The 17,433-nt window shown below is 41.1% G+C and overlaps 2 long non-coding RNA genes across 10 annotated transcripts in view; one reads left to right on the forward strand and one right to left on the reverse strand.

Annotated features, from left to right (window-relative positions):
• The window catches only part of LOC128113505 (uncharacterized), a 23,250-nt gene extending 19,202 nt beyond the window's left edge, over positions 1-4,048 (reverse strand). Inside the window, exon 1 of the long non-coding RNA XR_008219513.1 lies at positions 3,966-4,048. This is a non-coding gene — a long non-coding RNA (uncharacterized LOC128113505). The remainder of the gene's footprint in view (positions 1-3,965) is intronic.
• The window catches only part of LOC128113502 (uncharacterized), a 303,408-nt gene that overhangs the window by 122,477 nt on the left and 163,498 nt on the right, over positions 1-17,433 (forward strand). For 7 of the 9 annotated variants that reach the window (XR_008219501.1, XR_008219510.1, XR_008219503.1 and 4 more), the window contains 2 exons: positions 224-11,763; positions 12,170-13,320. The exons of 1 other annotated variant lie outside the window; for it this stretch is intronic. This is a non-coding gene — a long non-coding RNA (uncharacterized LOC128113502). Of the gene's footprint in view, positions 1-223; positions 11,764-12,169; positions 13,321-16,683; positions 16,796-17,433 lie in introns of those variants that run through there. One more of the 9 variants, XR_008219504.1, reaches the window with a different exon arrangement.

Raw genomic sequence — 17,433 nt, forward strand, 5'->3', positions numbered from 1 at the left:
AGGAGCCATGGGAGAACTTCCTATTTGACTCCCAGTTCTGACCAACCAGGTAGAACTGGATCACGATCCAGAAATGATAGAAACTTTGACAGACATGGACTCCATCTTAACATAGTCAGGAACATGTCATAAAATGAATCAAAATTTCTATGAATGTCGACAAAAAATACAATAGTAGATATAATGTTGATATTTACCTAAAAAAATACCCATTTTTTTCTAGGAGCTGTATCTATTGATGACACCATGGATGACTGGAGACCAACATATCAGCCTAGACCAGCATATCTGTAGCCTGTAACCTGAATCAGGCATGGTTCTGACCCAAGCTAGCCAATGACCGGAATGGCTGATTGTATTTAGTTGCTGTACTCCAAGGCTGAAAGGCCCTGGACAACAGGGGCCTAACACTCAGAGGAGGCCAGAAAAGCTGATTTGTAAAAAGAAGCGTGGAGTAATTGGCAGATGACATGGGGATGTAGAAATGGGGGGGGAAATAGAGGAACTCTAGACTGTGAGGCTCTAAACAACAGAATGACTGTATGTTCTGTGTTTTGACCTACGTGCCAATAAATAGGTATTGATAGGGAAAGAAGAGAAACATCTTAGGATGCTAAGTTTTAGGTCCAATGAGGACTAATGATGCTTTGCTTTATGTGACGGTAGTCTGCAGTTCCTATCTGAGGTCTATCAATGACCGGTGTTTGTTTTCCTTCTTTATTTTGAGCTTGTTAGATGGTGTATCTGTCTGTGTTACCAAAGCAGCTGGAATCTTAGCAAGATGTGATCAGAGTTCCTAAGCAAGAACATACAGCCCAGATTTTGATGTGAGGACCTCTTCCTTGAATCTCAGCTAAGCAAATGTTCATTGCCTACACTTCTGTTAGTTCATCCTATGCCTAATGCTTTAGAAAGCCTCCTTCCAACAGGGAAACATTCGTAATCTACCTAACAAGATATTCTGGGCATCCTGCTGTCTAAACATGGCTCCTTTAAATAATTTTTCCCACATGACTTCCTAATTGTGGTTCTACTCACAAGACAAGCATTCATATCGTATCATTCTTCTAGACTTTGACCAGACACTGTTTATTAAACTGCTTTGTTAAGCCTTTATTTCAAATGGAACAATCCAGAAAACCACAATTTCTCCAGTAGACGTCTCCAAAGTCCAAATGAGGTGGCTTGTCTATATTATGACCCCAGAGTTGAACAACTCAAAATCTCTGGTTCCAAAGCACTAGTGGGTGTTCTACTGAAGATTTCCTGTTAGCCCTAACTCCCAAATAGAGATGGGGGAAGGTGTGTAATTATACCACTTTTTGGCCTGCCAAATTCTTAGATTGTGTTAATAACAAGTCTAGGTATATTTACTGTTTTTTTTTAAAGCTTTGTACTCTTTAAGGACCATTTGATTTAACCCTTTCTTTTGTAAAGCAACTATGTAGACTTTACAAGATGCTAATATGGTATATCTTGAGACTCTAACAGAATGGTTAAATAAATATGTAAGGTATTAAAATACTACTAGAGAATAATTCCAAAGAAAGCGGTATTAGTATTCTTGTTCACAAATTTTCATTCCGAGATATGTTATTTGATGCTATTGTGGGTGAAATTATTTCCCTGATTTCTTAAAAATAATTTTTTTTCTCGAGACAGAGTTTCTCTGTATAGTTTTGGTACCTTTCCTGGATCTCGCTCTGTAGACTAGGCTGGCCTCAAACTCACAGAGATCCACCTGGCTCTGGCTCCCAAGTGCTGGGATTAAAGGCTTGCGCCACCACTGCCCGGCTAAAAAAAAAATTAAATTATAATATGATTCCGTCGTTTCCCTCCTCTTGTTTTCTTTCCAACCTCTCCCATTCTTCTCCACCAGCTCCCTGCTCGCAAATTCATGGCTTCTTTACCTTGAATTGTTATCATCACACACACACACACACACACACACACACACACACACACACACACACACACACACACACACACACACACACACACCCTGATGATTCCGTCTAGTGTTGCTTGTATGTAGGTATGTATGCAGATCTGACCACTTGGTATTGGATAACCAATCGGGGGGAGGGGTTATCCCTGGGCAAAACCATTTCTCCTGTTTTCAGCATTCCTTAGCTGCCTTGTCTAAGCTTGGAGCCTGGGCCTTCCTCCTACCACTTTAGCATATCTATTGGTGGTGTTCTAGCTTAGGTTTTGTTTAGGCAGACACAGTGTTCAGGTATCATGGGTGCAGCTTTTCTGTCATTTCTAGGAGACACGATGTCACAGCAGATTTCTTGGTCCTCTGGCACGTAGAGTCTCTCCACTTCCTCTTTTTCTATGTTCCCTGAGCCATAGGTGCAGGAGCTGTGTTGTAGATGTAGCCACTGAGAATTTTGAGTTGTGGTTTTATGCTGTGATCTCCAATGTTGCAAAGAGAACACCTCTCCTTGATGAGAGGTGAAATCTATACCTATCTGTGGGTATGAGGATAAGAATTTAGAACGGAGGGATGATGGCAGGCAGGTCAGGAATATTTCTTCATTATGAAAAGTGTGAGAGCATCTGTCTCCTTTCTTGTGTCTTCTGTTGTGGGAAAGCTTTGGACTCCTTTAGAAAATGTGGATGGGGAAATGGTCCTCAATTTCCATATCTGCAAAATGGAGATGTCGGACTAGCTGAGAAGCGATAAGTTCCCCTCGTTTCTGATTATTTTATACAATGTATTAAGAAAAAGTAAGACTGAATAGCAATGGGAAAGTGGGTGTGGACATAGCCTCAGCTAGAGGGTCTGTCAAGATGAGAACCAGAAGGGTTTCGTTTACTTGGGAAGTAAAGAGCCCTGTAATCAGGGCAGATGCTTTCCTCACTGGCTCTTTTAAAACAGATGAAGAAATGACACCATGGCTTGCCTAGATCTGATCCAACTGAACCTGAGGTGAACCATGTTACAGGTCTTGGTTAAGCTACACTGGGAAAAATCAGAGTAAGAGTTGAGTTTTTAGCAGTCTACAGTTCCTGTTCACGTTCTCGTTTACGATCACTTCAGAGCCAACCTAGTGGTCATTGACTTCCATGTCGGTCTTAATTGGTGTAGCTCGTAAACATTTCATAGTCTCTAGCTGAAAAGGAAGCTATCTCTTTGCTTTGGCTGTCACCGCATCATCCATATTCCTTTCAAAAGCCCCATTTACAGTAGTGTATTGAGACCAATGTCAAGGGGCACACCTTGGTCTTGCAGTTGGGCACATAGAAGAGAATCGAGTCTGCCTCTAGTTCTCCTCCCTCCTCCGTGTCCTTTCTTCTTCGCCTAGGCTCCACCAGCTTGTGTGGCCAGAACTCCTTACCTTCACTGCGGAGAAAATTTCACTCCATTGAAAAGGGCTTTTTAGGGGAGAAATCAGACAAGTAAGGCCTGACAGACAAACACTGTTTGCCATGTGGAAATAAAATGGATTGCCATGCTCTGGCTGGCCTAGTTACCCATGAGGGGAAAGTACTTAGGGACAAAACACAAAACCTGTGTATGGTAATGACTGTTTTCTTTTGCCTTGCCTTGTCTTCTTTTGTCATTGTTTATGTGGTACCTGGATATTTGCTGGTTGGAAAATCCTACAGGCAGCTTACACTCTTTTTGGATGCCATAGGCATGACATCTGGGCCTTGGCACCAGCTCCTCTCCAACTCAGCTTATCTTCAATGCATTGCATCTTCTCGAATCTCAAAGGCTCTGAGTAGTGAAGGAGCCAATGCCATGGACAGGGAGCATAGCTTGGATCCAAACCCTGGAAGACAATGGAGTCCCATTGTGACTGACACAGTGAGCCACTGGATGGCACTGTGGGTCCATGAAGACGAGGATGGGAGGACATTTGTCTCTCTTTTTAAAAGGCCATTTAAGTTTGACAGGTAATTTGGCACATTTTGAGTTTGAGTGTGCCAAATGATTTGGCAAATATTTCACTTACCTCTGAAAATAGGCACACCTGCTGTTGTGGCCTGCAGGAAGGTGGAGGTTGGTAGCTTTTCCCTCAACTCCCTTGTTGATGCTAATTTCAGAGATGAGAAAAAAAAAAAGATTTGAGTAGGGATATAGAGACAACCTACTATGGTTTCCAGTGTGGTACCATGCTTTGGAAAATGGCCAAAGGTTTGTATTTCTCCTGAGCCCAACCTCTCCATTCCCAGGGAACATCTTTTTGTCTTCCCAGTACTGTATTCCCAGGACCACCCCCACATAGGTGGCTCAGCTGGCTCTTGGCCAAATGGATTGAGATTTATATGAAGAGTTGTGTCCTCTAGTGGTACTCCAACCAAGAACATTGGCAAAATCCATCTCCAACTTTTCTTTTTCTCAAGAAATCTCTGCTGATTACTTAGTGTGTTTAATAACCGGAAGACCAAGGCAATATGAGAATGCCTCCTAAGCTGCCTCTTAACCATCCTGAAGGCATTATTAATTTGCTGAACGTGATGGTAACAGTCACGTGTGGACATTCCCTACCTGTGGGAGAATGTGGGTGACAGGCTGAAACATGAGGCCCTTAGGCCAAGGTCCTAGTGTGCCAAATTTAAGTCCATCTCCTGTAATACATGCTACTCAGTAGGATATATTGGAGTACAAATAAATAAAAATGGTATTATTATCAGTATAATTTGAAGTCCAAGCTAATCTTTAAAATGGTGAAGCATTTTCAAAGCCAATTACTATATTTAACACGCCTATAGTATAACGTGGGACCACTTGCCAAATGCTGAGTGATTACCCAGAACAGGTTGGGAATGGACAGGTTAGAGAAGAGAGATTAGTGAGTCCTGTCAGAACCATGTATGGACTAGTAAAAGAAACTACTGTAATTGTGTCAAATCTATTAATCTTTTGACAAATACCAAGGAAGCATGTGATAGTGGGATGACACGGGCTTCAAAATGTGAGGAATGGCTTCTAGTTCCAAGCCCACCCAGCAGCTATGCCAAGACCGCAGACATTATTAACTCTCCAACCTGTTTTCCTACCTAAGCATGGAAAAAGCGGTTCGGATGAACTCCTGTGGCTAGAAACCATTGGGATATCCTTTAGTTTAGGCAGTTGCAAACATTTTCAAGTATCTCTTGGTATGTATTAGGATTGTATATAGCAGTAGTGGATGGGAGAGTATATTTATTTAAGTAAAATCCAAACTAAATAATTACCATTTTTTAATGCAACAAATAGCAGTGCCATAAAAAGAAACTTTTGGAAACAGTGAGCTACTTTATGAAAAAAATACATATTTATGTTTTCAGCATCTAGCTAATGAGTCTCAATGAAGTTCTTTCATAAGTTTTTTAGTCTTTAGATACTTATTAGTTTTTTTTTTATTTTGTTTTGTTTAGTCATTCCTCTGTATCATAACCCTAACGTTTCACTTCATGAGAGGCCAGATGAAGAACATTATGGAGGTTGATGGTGAACTTGGTAAGAGGTTTCTGTAGACTGACACAGTGGAAACCTATTTGGAGTGGGTTGAAAGAGAATGGGAGGTGAGGGGCTAGTGAGATGGCTAATTGCGTAAAGTATTTACTGCGCGAGTGTGAGGAGGAGAGTTTGGGTCAGCAACAGCTATCTAAAAGCTGCATAGGTGAGGCTGGCAAGATGACTCAGAGAGTAAAGACACTTGCCACTAAGGCTGAAAGGCCTGTCTTTGATACCCAGAATCCACCTGGTCCAAGGAAAGGAATGGGCGCCTTCAAGTCAACCTGCAACTGCCACACCTACACAATGGCATGCCCCACTCAACAAAGAAATGAATGTAATTTAAAAAAAAAAGCTGGACATGCATGGTGATCTGCTTATATTCCCAGTGCTTGGGAGAAGACACAGGATTTCCCAGAGTGTGCTGGCTAGACTAGACTAGTCAAATTGCAAGTTCCTAGTTCAGTGAGAGTTTCTGCCTCATGAATGAAGTAGAGAGCAACCAAGGAAGATGCTCAGTGTCTCAACTCTTGGTCTCCACATGGATGCCTACTCAAATACATGTGAGTATTAGAGCATGCGAGACACACACACACACACACACACACACACACACACACACACACACACACACATTGAGAAATGAGGAAATGGCAGAAGCATGCATACTTGGTCCTCTGTGTTGACATGTTTTCCATCTGTGAATTCCACTAAGCACAGGTTGAAAATATTCAGAAAAAATTATGTATGGAACATGTATAGAACCTTTTTATCATTGTCATCACTTCCTAAACAGAACCATATAGCAACTGTTTATATTATCAGTAATCTAGAGGGAATTTTAAACATAGAATGATGTTTGTAGGTTATATGCTGATATGTCTTAAGGATCATGTGCATCCATGGGTTTTTTGGCATCCATGGACTTCCTAGAACTCTTGTCTCATGATTATTGAGGGAGAAGAGTATTTACAACTCTTATAAGGATTTTTTTTAAAGAAAAAAAGTTTCCAACAAACCAACTAAACAACAACAACAAAAAGGCCCAAACTAACAAACCAACCAAACGAACAAATAAAAAATCATGAAAAGAAAAAGAAAAGAGGTAGTAACCAGTACATTGAATCTAGAGAGGGACTCTTTTCTAAGAAGGTAGACATGGAAAGACTCGCTGCATCTGAAGGAAAATATAGATATTCTTAGCCATGTATTTGGAGTTCTTACCAAAAGGCTGAGATCTGGTTGTAGATCTTGGGCTTATTTTAATCAAGAGCAAGACCATCTTGTGTGCTCCATGTCTTTAAGCAGCGCAGTCAGGGCGGAAAAGGGTTCAGGAGCACTCCTTGCTCCTGCCAAGCTTGCAGGCTTTGATTTAAGAGACCGTATCATCCCAGATCATCATGCCATGGCCAATCATGGCATCCAAACCTCTAATTAAACTGACTGTGGAATCCGAGGCTGAGAAGAGTTAGGTCTAAAGCTTTACACTCAGAATAGTATTGGGTAAGGATTTAGAAAGTGGCTTTGGGACCAGAAATAGCTCTGTGTGAGTGCAATTCTACCATCATTTATCATTGAGTAACCCTGTAAGCAAGTTATCCTTTGTTTTCACATCAGCTGAATGAGGGGACTCCATACTATTTCAACAAATAAGCCTCAGAATGAGACATTTTCCTTCTACGATTACTGTAAAAATAAACCCAAAGAAGACAAATGCTTAGTCCAATGCTGGGTATGAGGTCAGGGTAAACACTGATTCACGTTAGCCATTATATGAGCATTTTCATGCATGAAAATGAAACATTACAAACTTGCATGTACAGAAAAAATTTTAAAATGTTATGGATACTTCTACAAACAGAATATAATAAACACTAGAGAAGGCACAGAGGCCACAATGTTTAGTCTATGCCTTGCTAAGTGTATGACCAGCTGCAGTTACCATGCTCAGAAGCTCTTACTCATGGTTGACTCAAGTCTAGGTCCTTTTCCAAACCCTGTTTGGCCTGCCCTGGTGCAATGACAGTCTTTTTTTTATAAAAACTTCAGAGACCCCTCCCAACCATCTGGGATCTGGATACCCCTTTTCTCCCTGCTCTTCCCCTGGAATTCCTTTTGAAGAAAACCAGGAAGTTTAAATTTGCTGGCTGTGGCTTAGGGCTGCCAGGAACGAAAACCAATCCTCTTTCAAAGGTTCCAGAATTGGCTGATAGGAATGAAATGAGTGAAGCAGTGGATGTAAGGCAGGAAGGGTGAGGGACACCAAAGAAAAGCAATCCTTTCCAAGCCCTCACCAGACCCAGGAAGAATGGTGTTCCTCTGCTTCTCTTCCGGCCGTCAGCCACACCATCCCTGATTCGGCCAGAGCCTTTGGGTGGGCATCCATCTGTGCTGTCACCCCTTATCCCACTTCCTGAGGTTTTCACAGATTCTGTTTCTAATAGTCCAAGTAGCTTAGGATGTTTGTTCTCTCTCTTGGGAACTAATTCCACCCCCCACCCCCCACCCACCTCTTTTTTTTTTTTTAAATATAAATTCCCAGCTACCACTTTGCTTAACTATTTTTCCAATGTTAGTTTTCTTCTTGCTGGAGATGAATAACACAGGACCAAATTAAAACTCATAGAATAGCACAAGTTAATTGGAGTCTGAAAAGATCAGGAAACTTGAAGCTCAGCTTGATAAAAAAAAACCCCATAGGGTTTGGAAATGAGTCTTATGGGAACAAAAAATAAATAAATAAATAAAAAAGAATCTGTTTTCTCTTGCCCCAGGGATCCACTTACCAACTTCCTATAGTAATCTCTGAACTTCTGAACTACAATCAAATGCTTAGTTTAAATAAACAATATGTTTATGCTTCTACTTTACATATACTGGTAAAAAAGTGTCTGAGATGCAAAATAAAGTTTTACAATCTTCTTAGTTACTGACATAAACTCTAATATAGTAGAAAATAGTGTAGTAAGATGGTTGACTTCTTTTTTGATGGAGTTGACATGCATATAATTTTCTTTCTCAATTAAATATACGGAGGATAAAAGCCATACTGTGTAGTCTAATGTACCCTCCCTACAGTTTTTCTTTTCATTTCTAGATTTGATTTTACATCTAGGATGATGATATAGCTTATTTAGTAAAACACTTTTTGTACAAGAGTGAGAACAAGCTTGAGTTGGGATCCCCAGCACTCATATAAAAAAGTCCAGGAATAGGACTTTCTTAGGTCGTGCGATCTATAACACCTGTGCATGAGAGATGAATCTGTGGAATTCACGGACCAGTCAGTGTCAAACAGTCAAAACAGATAACTTGTCTCAAAAGATAAGATGAAGAATGATTGAGGAAGATACTATCATCCTCTCACTTCCATGTGCATGAGCATATGTGCTTATGCATCCTCATGCACGTGTGCACACACATAAATACACACATAAATGTGCACACATGTATGTACACCTTACTTTTTTTATGTGGTTAGCACTGAGGAAGTCCTCTAAGTATCAAGTGGTAATAAATTTGATAAGGAACTTATTGGGGGTGATCACAACACAAATAAGAACTACCATTCTGGGCTTCTGGGTAATGGAAATAGAACAGTTAACCTTTAGTCTATCAGCTGAATTTTGGCTTAAGAATCTAATGACACAAAGTCATTACCCCTGAAGGTCCAAGGTCTTTGGGGAAATGAGTATAGTGGTTTCAGCTCCATCCCCAAAGAGCCTGGAGTCTCCATCAGAATGGCTGCCATTACAATTACAGCTAATTGTCACTAGTGCTGTTGGAAACAGTATTGGATGAGAAGGCAGACTGAAATCACTTGCATGGACCATTCTAGGTAGCCTCGAACAGCTAAAGGTTGCTCCTCACCAAGGCTGATGAAAAACTCACCTTTGAAATTTAGAGAAAACGAATGGAAGGCATGAAAATGTCTACTCATAAGTTTAGTAGCAAAGCCTTTCTTCCCATACAGAATAGTGTTTTAATAGCAGCTTCCATTTGGACTATATTTTATCAAAGTCGTGTCTGTGTTGAGACCATGAACAAGGGCAAGGTAAATCAGTCAGTCTACTTCCAGTGAGAATCAAATATCTCTCTGGGGACAGCTACTACTAAATCTGGGTTCTTTCAGGTGACAGAATCTTAACTACTGCTTGTTCTGGCAATGAAAGTCAATGCTGGTTCTTCAGAAGAACATCCATCGGAGAGCCTTTAAAATTGACTTTAGTTGGACATTTAGAGGTACAGTTTGTTTATTTCTTCATCTACTGGAAGTTGTATTTAAGCTATAAACAGCAACAATGATACATTTTTAGAATAAAAGAGTCAACTCAATATAACCAATGGAGTGAAATAACCCTAGGCTCTTTACTTTACATATTTATAAAGAAGTTTCCTACTATGTAACGGTTTCCTGTGAAATGCCATAAAGGATGTGGACAACTTCTCTTCCAATTGACATTTCTAAATTGGTGACATACAATTACCATCTCCATATTCACACTGCTAAGTAAGTTGAAATTTTAAATTATATACTTGTAGCTTCTTGAAATCTTCCCTAAGTCTAAAATGGACATTCAGTGTCTTGAGAGTTGATTGTAAGATGTTAACCTCCCCACTCTCCTGAGCAGAATGTGCCTCCCTGGAAAATTCCTGAAGACAGATTACTGCTATGTTAACTACTTCCTAATCTTGGAACTGTTTCCTGTGATTATCTTGTTCTTGTTACATTGTAGGTGAACCCTATCCAATGGGAAATTCTGCTTATATTCACAATCCAAGAACCAGAGACTTTGAATTGGAAGGTAGCCACGAAGTAGGAGTGGATTGAGTAGGTTTATGTGATGGTTTGCCTGTTTGATAATTACATAAATTGTTCAATTATTTGTATGGTACTCGGACATATGAGATAAATTCCAAAAAGTTCTGATATAGGACTTGAGGAAATTTAGAAACTGAGTCATTCTGGTATTTGTTTTGAAGCTGGCCAGTTGTAAAACGTGCATTGTTACTTTAGGGGTTTCCCATAAATGTTATGAGCTGCTGTATCTTCCCTTAACATGGCCACAGTGTGGAAGTGGTTGGAATTTGACAGACAGGTGGTATCAATGAAGAAGCCATGCTGATCCCAACTTTACTAGTCAGGATCCTTCAGAGGAATAAAAACCATAGGATAGAGACAGATATGTAAGAGAGGATTTGTTATAGGAATTGGCCTACGTGTTTTTGGAGGCTGATCTGCCAGTTGCTAGCTGGAGATGCCAGAGAGCTGTGGTATACTCAGTCTCATTCTGAGGGTCTGAAGGCTTCAGGTATAAGTCCTGGAATCATAAGATCCCAAACCAAGGAGCACTGTTTTCTAAAGCATAGGAGAAAACAGATGTTGCAGCTCAACAGGGAGAGAGAGAGAGAGAGAGAGAGAAAGAGAGAGAGAGAGCATGCCTTTCTTTTTGTCCTGTTTGGTTCTTTGGTAGATTAGGCTGATGGCTACTACACTGGTGAGGGTGCATCTCTACTCAGGCTACTGATCCAAATGCTAATACCATCTAGAAATACCCTCATGAAAAAGCATAGAAAATATGTTTTGCCCATCATCAAGGTATCCCATATCCATATCCTAATCAGGTTAACACATAAAATTAACTGTCACAGCAAGTTATTCAGACACATGGTAGGGAAGGAGTCAGGGGTTCAGCCCTCAAGGTCAGAGGAAGGATTGAACCTGAATTATAGAGCTCTAAGGCACAGAGAATCCACAGAAGCCAGCAAGTTCATCCATGAAGGTTGAACGGAAGGGAAGACAGTTGGCCGTAGAGCCCCGAGACAGAGCCATACTTCAGGAAGGAACAAAGGTTGAATGAAGGAAGCTAAGGACCAGCTCTAAGAAGGCTAAGACTATGAAGAAATTCCTCGTCCCTGAGTAAAGACACAGAGTATTAAGCACGAAGGGTGGCCTCTGGTGTCACACTGTGGAGAAGTAAGATATAGATAAAGCTGTGTTCATTAGATACGTCAATACTGGGGCCATTAGCGAGTCTGGGTTTCTGAAAGCAGTTTCTGTGGCACACCCTGACAGGAGCCACACTGCAAAGTCAGAAAACAGCAGGGAGAGAAAGCTTGGCTGTGAACTGAAACAAAATAATAATAAAAAGGGAAGGTAATCAGGGCCATGTCCGGGGTTTTAAAAAAATATCCTCCCAATTTTGTGTGTAAAGAATTAAGATTGTGTTTACAGGACTGGCCCACAGAATCAGCTAAGCATGGGCTCGCAGAAATTGAAGCGAGAAGCAGGAACCCTATATAGGTCTGAGGTAGGTCCTGTGCATATACCTTATGGTTGTGTAGCTTGGTGTTCTTGTCGGACTCCCAACAATGGGAGTGGGGGTGTGTCTGACTCTTTTGCCTGCTCTTGGGACCCTTTTCCTCCTACTGGGTTACCACATCCAGCTGTGATTTGAGGTTTGTGCCCAGTCTCGTTGTATCTTGTTAGGCCATGTTCGGTGGGTGGATATCCCTGGGAGGGAGGCCTTCTTCTTCTCTCTCTCTCTCTTTTTTTTATTTTGAAGAGAAGTGGAGGAGGAGTTGATCTGGGGAATAGGGGAGGCGAGGGGGTGGCTGGGAGTAGTGAACTGAGGGGAAATTGTGGTCAGGATGTAGTGTATGAGAGAAGAATGAGAGTTAAAAAAATTAATTAACTAATAAAGATTGTGTTTATAGAAAACCCTGTGGAAGGAGAAGTTGAGTACATAGTGAGTCTGGGACTGAAAGAATGAGGCTCTGGGAGTGGAAACTGTGGCCCAAGGGACTGTGAACCCTACAGGTGAGAAGGAACACCTACCCCAGTACCTAAATGGGTGGAAGGGAGAGAGATCTAGATTTAAACACATCTGTGGGGAAGGTGCTAGAGAAAGACTTTTATTTCCAAAAAGAAATTACAGTTTTCATCAGAGAATAAAGAAGAGACTGGAAACGAAACAGATTTTTAAAGAGCTCAAAAACCTGAAACTGGTTTAAAAACCGAAAAAACAAACAAAAAACCACTAAACAAACCTATAGGCTGGTGAGATGGCCCTGTGGGTACAGCCACTTGGAACCAAGGCTGATGACTTGAGTTTTGTCCTGGGACTCTAGCCTAATTAGGGTGACTATTGCTGTGATGAGACATCATGACCAAAAGCAACTTTGGGGAGAAAGGATCTATTTAGTTTGCACTTCCAGATCATAGCCTATCTTGGAGGAAATCAGGATAGGAACTCAAACAGGGCAGGAACCTGGAGGCAAGAGCTGATCCAGAGGGCATGGAGAGGTGCTGCTTACTGACTTGCTCAGTAAGGCTCACAAGGCTCGCTCAGTCTGCTTTCTTATAGAACCCAGGATCATCAGCGCTGGTTTAGCATCACCCATAATGTGCTAGAGCTGACTCCATCAATCACAAATTAAGAAAACAGTCCTAGAGGTGTGATGGTCAATGTTATCTTTTAAGTCTGAATTAAGAGATCTATAAAGCAAAAATTCCTCCGACCTGTAAGCCCCACATGCCCAGGGACAGATAACTTCCTGGAATACTGGAGGCTGTTCTTATAAGATAACAAATCCATGTGTTTTTGCTTCTGTAAACAAGCTTGGAGTGAACAGGATGTGTGCTTGATGACACGTACACAGGAAGTACGTCAGGATGTGTGCTTGCCTCTGATTGCACAGAGAGTGGGAAGTACTTTTCCTTGTGAGTTTTGCCTTTGACTAATGTAATTAGCTCCTGACAAGCGTAATCTGGCACCATCCTCCGAGTATGAGTCTCAGGTATGGACCTGGCCAGTATCCAGGGCACTGGCCAGTATTTAATAAAGGGTCGTATTTGTTGAATTTTATTCATGGTCAGACTGGTGAATCTCTGAGCAACCCCAGGCCTATAATGCAGGCCGTCTTTGGGAGACACTTTCTCAACTGAGGCTCCTCCCTCTCTGATGATTCTAGCTTGTGTCAAGCCGACACACAACCAATCAGTACAGTGCAGACATCTACAGCTGAAGGAGAACATAGACTCATCCAGGCTGTCCACTGACTTACACACACACACACACACACACACACACACACACACACACACACACACGAGAGAGAGAGAGAGAGAGAGAGAGAGAGAGAGGGAGGGAGAGGGAGAGGGAGAGGGAGAGAGGGAGAGGGAGAGAACGTGAATAAGAATATGAAAAGTGGAGAGGACATTGACGTATAGATGGAAGGGAGGGCTTTATTGGAGCAATGTGTCTGTGGCCCAGTAACCTAATTTAGAGACAGTACAGCCAATGGCCTTTACTTATTTTCCAGATATAACATGTACCCCTACTTCACATCACAAATGTGTGCTGGGAACAAAGAGGAAAGCAAACGAGAAAACATGGAGGGGTCTAGGGCATTTGTGATGGGGAAGAAGCTTCGGGTGGCGGATGGAAAGAAGATGGACGTTGTTTTCAGTACGCATATCTTCTAGCAGATCACAAGTGTATCCTGTACTTCTAACAGGGAATCGTCACTATGGTGGGACTTTCTGTCCAATTAAGAACTGGCCTCATAATTTAACAAAGGGAAATTGTCACATTACTGTAAATCTGCCATTATGTCGAGGGCCATTTTCCATTTTCTCCTAATCTCATGAATTTTTTGTTTGTTTTGTTGTTGTTGTTTGTTGTTTTTAATCACTTTTATCAGTTTTTTTTTGTAACAAAATGACCTTGGCAACTGAAGTCTTGAGTGAATTCCAAAGATTCTCAGTTTGAATCTTTATTAGGATTATTGTGTATTCCTAGTGGTTAGATTTTATTTTTTTAAATATGGAATTGTGATGGAGGAATTTCAAATTGTTTCATTGGGAGCAACTCCTGCCGAGAACTTATCTTTCGTAGGCCATTGTCACAAGCTAACACTACTCATGTGTGCCCTCTTCCTGTTCCCCTTGTCAAGGAGTCTTAAAAACAAAGGCCAGTGAAACTGTTTCCCTTCTTCCCCTTCTTTTGCACTCTTTGTGCTAGAGACACATTCAAACCAACGCTGGTTGGAGTTTTCTAACTGTTTGAGTTCTCATTCTCAAGATAAAGCAAGGAAAGTGGCATTGAACTAATCCATTCTTGAAAACATCTTAACATTATAAGCAGAACAAAGTGGTACAAAATGTATTCAGCCTCACGGATTTCTCTAGATGGTAACCAGAATAGACGATGGCAGAATGTATTAATTCCTAAGATAAAATTATAATGAGAACAGAGAATGGTGCAGGATGAATTAATGTGGTGGCAGGCTTCTGTCTGCAGAGCACGGAGCTCTCTAAATACCACGGCGCAGCACTTTGTAGTCCAGGCTCTCTTGTAATCTATATTTTAAAGATGCTCTAAAGATAAAGCTAGGCCATATTTTCATCTCCAGGAGCAGTGAGTGCCACAGCGCTCTGGACACAGAATAGCCCTGGGGAAGTGATGAATGGACTACCTGGCAGGCACAGAGGAGAGTCAAGTTAGATATCAGGAAGATTTTTATTACTGAGAACATATACTGACGTGTTTCCTCCTCTCGCAGACCCCCTGTAAGCCTGATACTTGAAGGAAAATTTAGTTAGAGCCATTGTGGTTTGAAAAGAAGAGTTTGCACTTTGGGGGAAAGATTCCTTCCTGTCCGTAAAGTGCAAAGAAGCACTCTCTGTGTTCTGCCATTGCTACTGAAGCATTTCGATTTTTTAAAAGTTCACCCCCCCCCACTCCATCCCCCATTTTTTTCTGGGGTGATGCTCAAAGTGGTAATGGCCAAATTATGTATCTGAAATGAGATTATCTTTTCATCTGCATTATAAACATAGTCACTAACAGGCCTGGTATGGGTTTGGGGAGAGAGTTAGCCTGTGCAGCTATGTACCTGCAGTGTCTTTCAGATGCATATTTTCAGAAGCTTTGTGCCGTTCAATGAAGGCAGATGTGCCAAATAACAATCAAGGAGACGCATGGCTGCAGACACTTCAAAAGGACTGTGACTCCAGAAGCCGTGCTGGAAAAGCCTCAAGTGACTGTATTAGAGCTTTGAGATGTCTAGTAATGCTTGTTCCACATAGCGTTGCATCTTCCATAACCTGATCTGATTGCAAATTTTTAATCAGGAAATCTGGTCTTTCAATCAGAATAGCTTTGCAGGTTTGATTGGCAGCAAAATTGCTCTTGTTTTGAATGTCTCTGATGCAGGAAATTTAGGCCTAAGGTTTTTTTTGTTTTCTTTTTCTCTCTGCTTTAATGCTACCGCCCAGGGCATGGCTAGGTTATCGGAACTACGAATTAGAGTTTTTAGTACCATCAGCATGTGACATTAGCAACACTGTGTTATTGGGACTGCCTGTGATTTCAGATGCAATCTGCTAACTCTATGATAATAAGTAAGAGTGAATTGTGAATTACCAGGATGTGTTCATTCCAAATGATACTGTAGCCCAGGCTTAAGCACTTTGTACTCTCCCTCTGCTTAAGTGATTGGCTATAACTATTCCATGACATAACCTCTATAAGCAAATCAGGTGGCTTGAGACTGGTTTTCATGAGCCAGATTCTCACCTTCCTTCCCACAAGGTCAAGTGTTTTCATCTGACAAGTACCTTGGAAATGAAGCTGTTTGTGCCTCCTCACTCCGCAGACTCAACGAATAGTAATTTAGCCTCTTTAAAATGTCATTAAAAGGACGGTACTCAGAGAATGAAAATCCACCATGCCCTATGGGCTATGATGAGAAGCCAAAACCTGTAAGTAAACAGCACTTCTGAGCTTGTCCCTAGGAAATCTAAGCCAATCGAACGGCCTTGCTTTCAGGAGAAATTTAACCTGAAATATCTCCTCCCTGCTGTTTGCAGGCCAGCATATGCAACATTTGCATTTTCCTTTTAAAACATAATAAGGAGAATTAAAGGCCTATGATTAAGCACTTAACATAAAATTAAAGGACCATGGTTATTCATTAGGAAAACACCATGTAACTAGAATTCAATCGGATTTCAGACAGACTTCTTTCTTCCTATACACAATTGCATGTCGTGGATTTGACATTTCTGTCTATCCCTTTTGTCTTTCAGGCACAGTTTATAATATTTTATTCATATCTGTAGCATTGTAGGAAGAGGAGAACAAATTCTGGTGAGGTTAAAATGGGCTGGCTTCCTGTTTTCCCTAGTGAGTCCCATTCGCTTTCTCTTCCCTGTGTTTCTTTAGGTGGAAGAGAGAACAGCATGTGATAAGCCAACGTAACAAGAGTGAATTTGCCTGACTGATGAAACTTGCAACCTAGAAAGGAAGGTGTCTTCAAAAACCCATCTTTACATATGTAACAATGCTCTGTGATACAAGAGCTGTGATAATTTAGCAGTCAAAGTTGAATAGTTGGAGAAAGTATCCAAATGTAAATCCTGACCTTCCCTATGTTCCACAGTCTATTCCAGATTAAAATAAAAATCAAAAAGAGAAAATGAAGTGTCAGTGTGAGCCTAGGGGAAAGCATGGCCTGCATTTGAAAACAATAGAAAGATAACATAAGGACAGAAAAAAAAAGAGTTTGAATAATATTTTAAAACAAATAAAACTAAGAGACAAACACAAAACAAGAAAAACAATTCATAATAATGAAAAAAGAAGAACCAAGCTCCGTATGATGTGAAGAACCCCTAAAAGAATCATTGGACAAATAGGATGACAGCAATTAAAACAGACAAGCTGCAAGAGGAAACACAATGCAAAGAAAAGCACCACCAAACGTCACAGATGCACAAACCCTGACAAAGAAAAGTCGCGCCCATTTCCACTAAACAGCAAGGATGATGGTAAAGGCAGGAGGAAGTGGCACTTCACACCCTGTTGAGAGCATTGGTCTTTCTGGCATCAATTTGACCTAACTACACCACGATCCTTAAAACCGTTATATCTACCACGTCCATAGTGCATTTCCAGCTGTAAAAAGAAAATTGC

This window comes from Peromyscus californicus, unplaced genomic scaffold (genome assembly GCF_007827085.1).
Source record: "Peromyscus californicus insignis strain IS unplaced genomic scaffold, ASM782708v3 Scaffold_18__1_contigs__length_77618521, whole genome shotgun sequence".
In the NCBI taxonomy this organism is placed as follows: domain Eukaryota; kingdom Metazoa; phylum Chordata; class Mammalia; order Rodentia; family Cricetidae; genus Peromyscus; species Peromyscus californicus.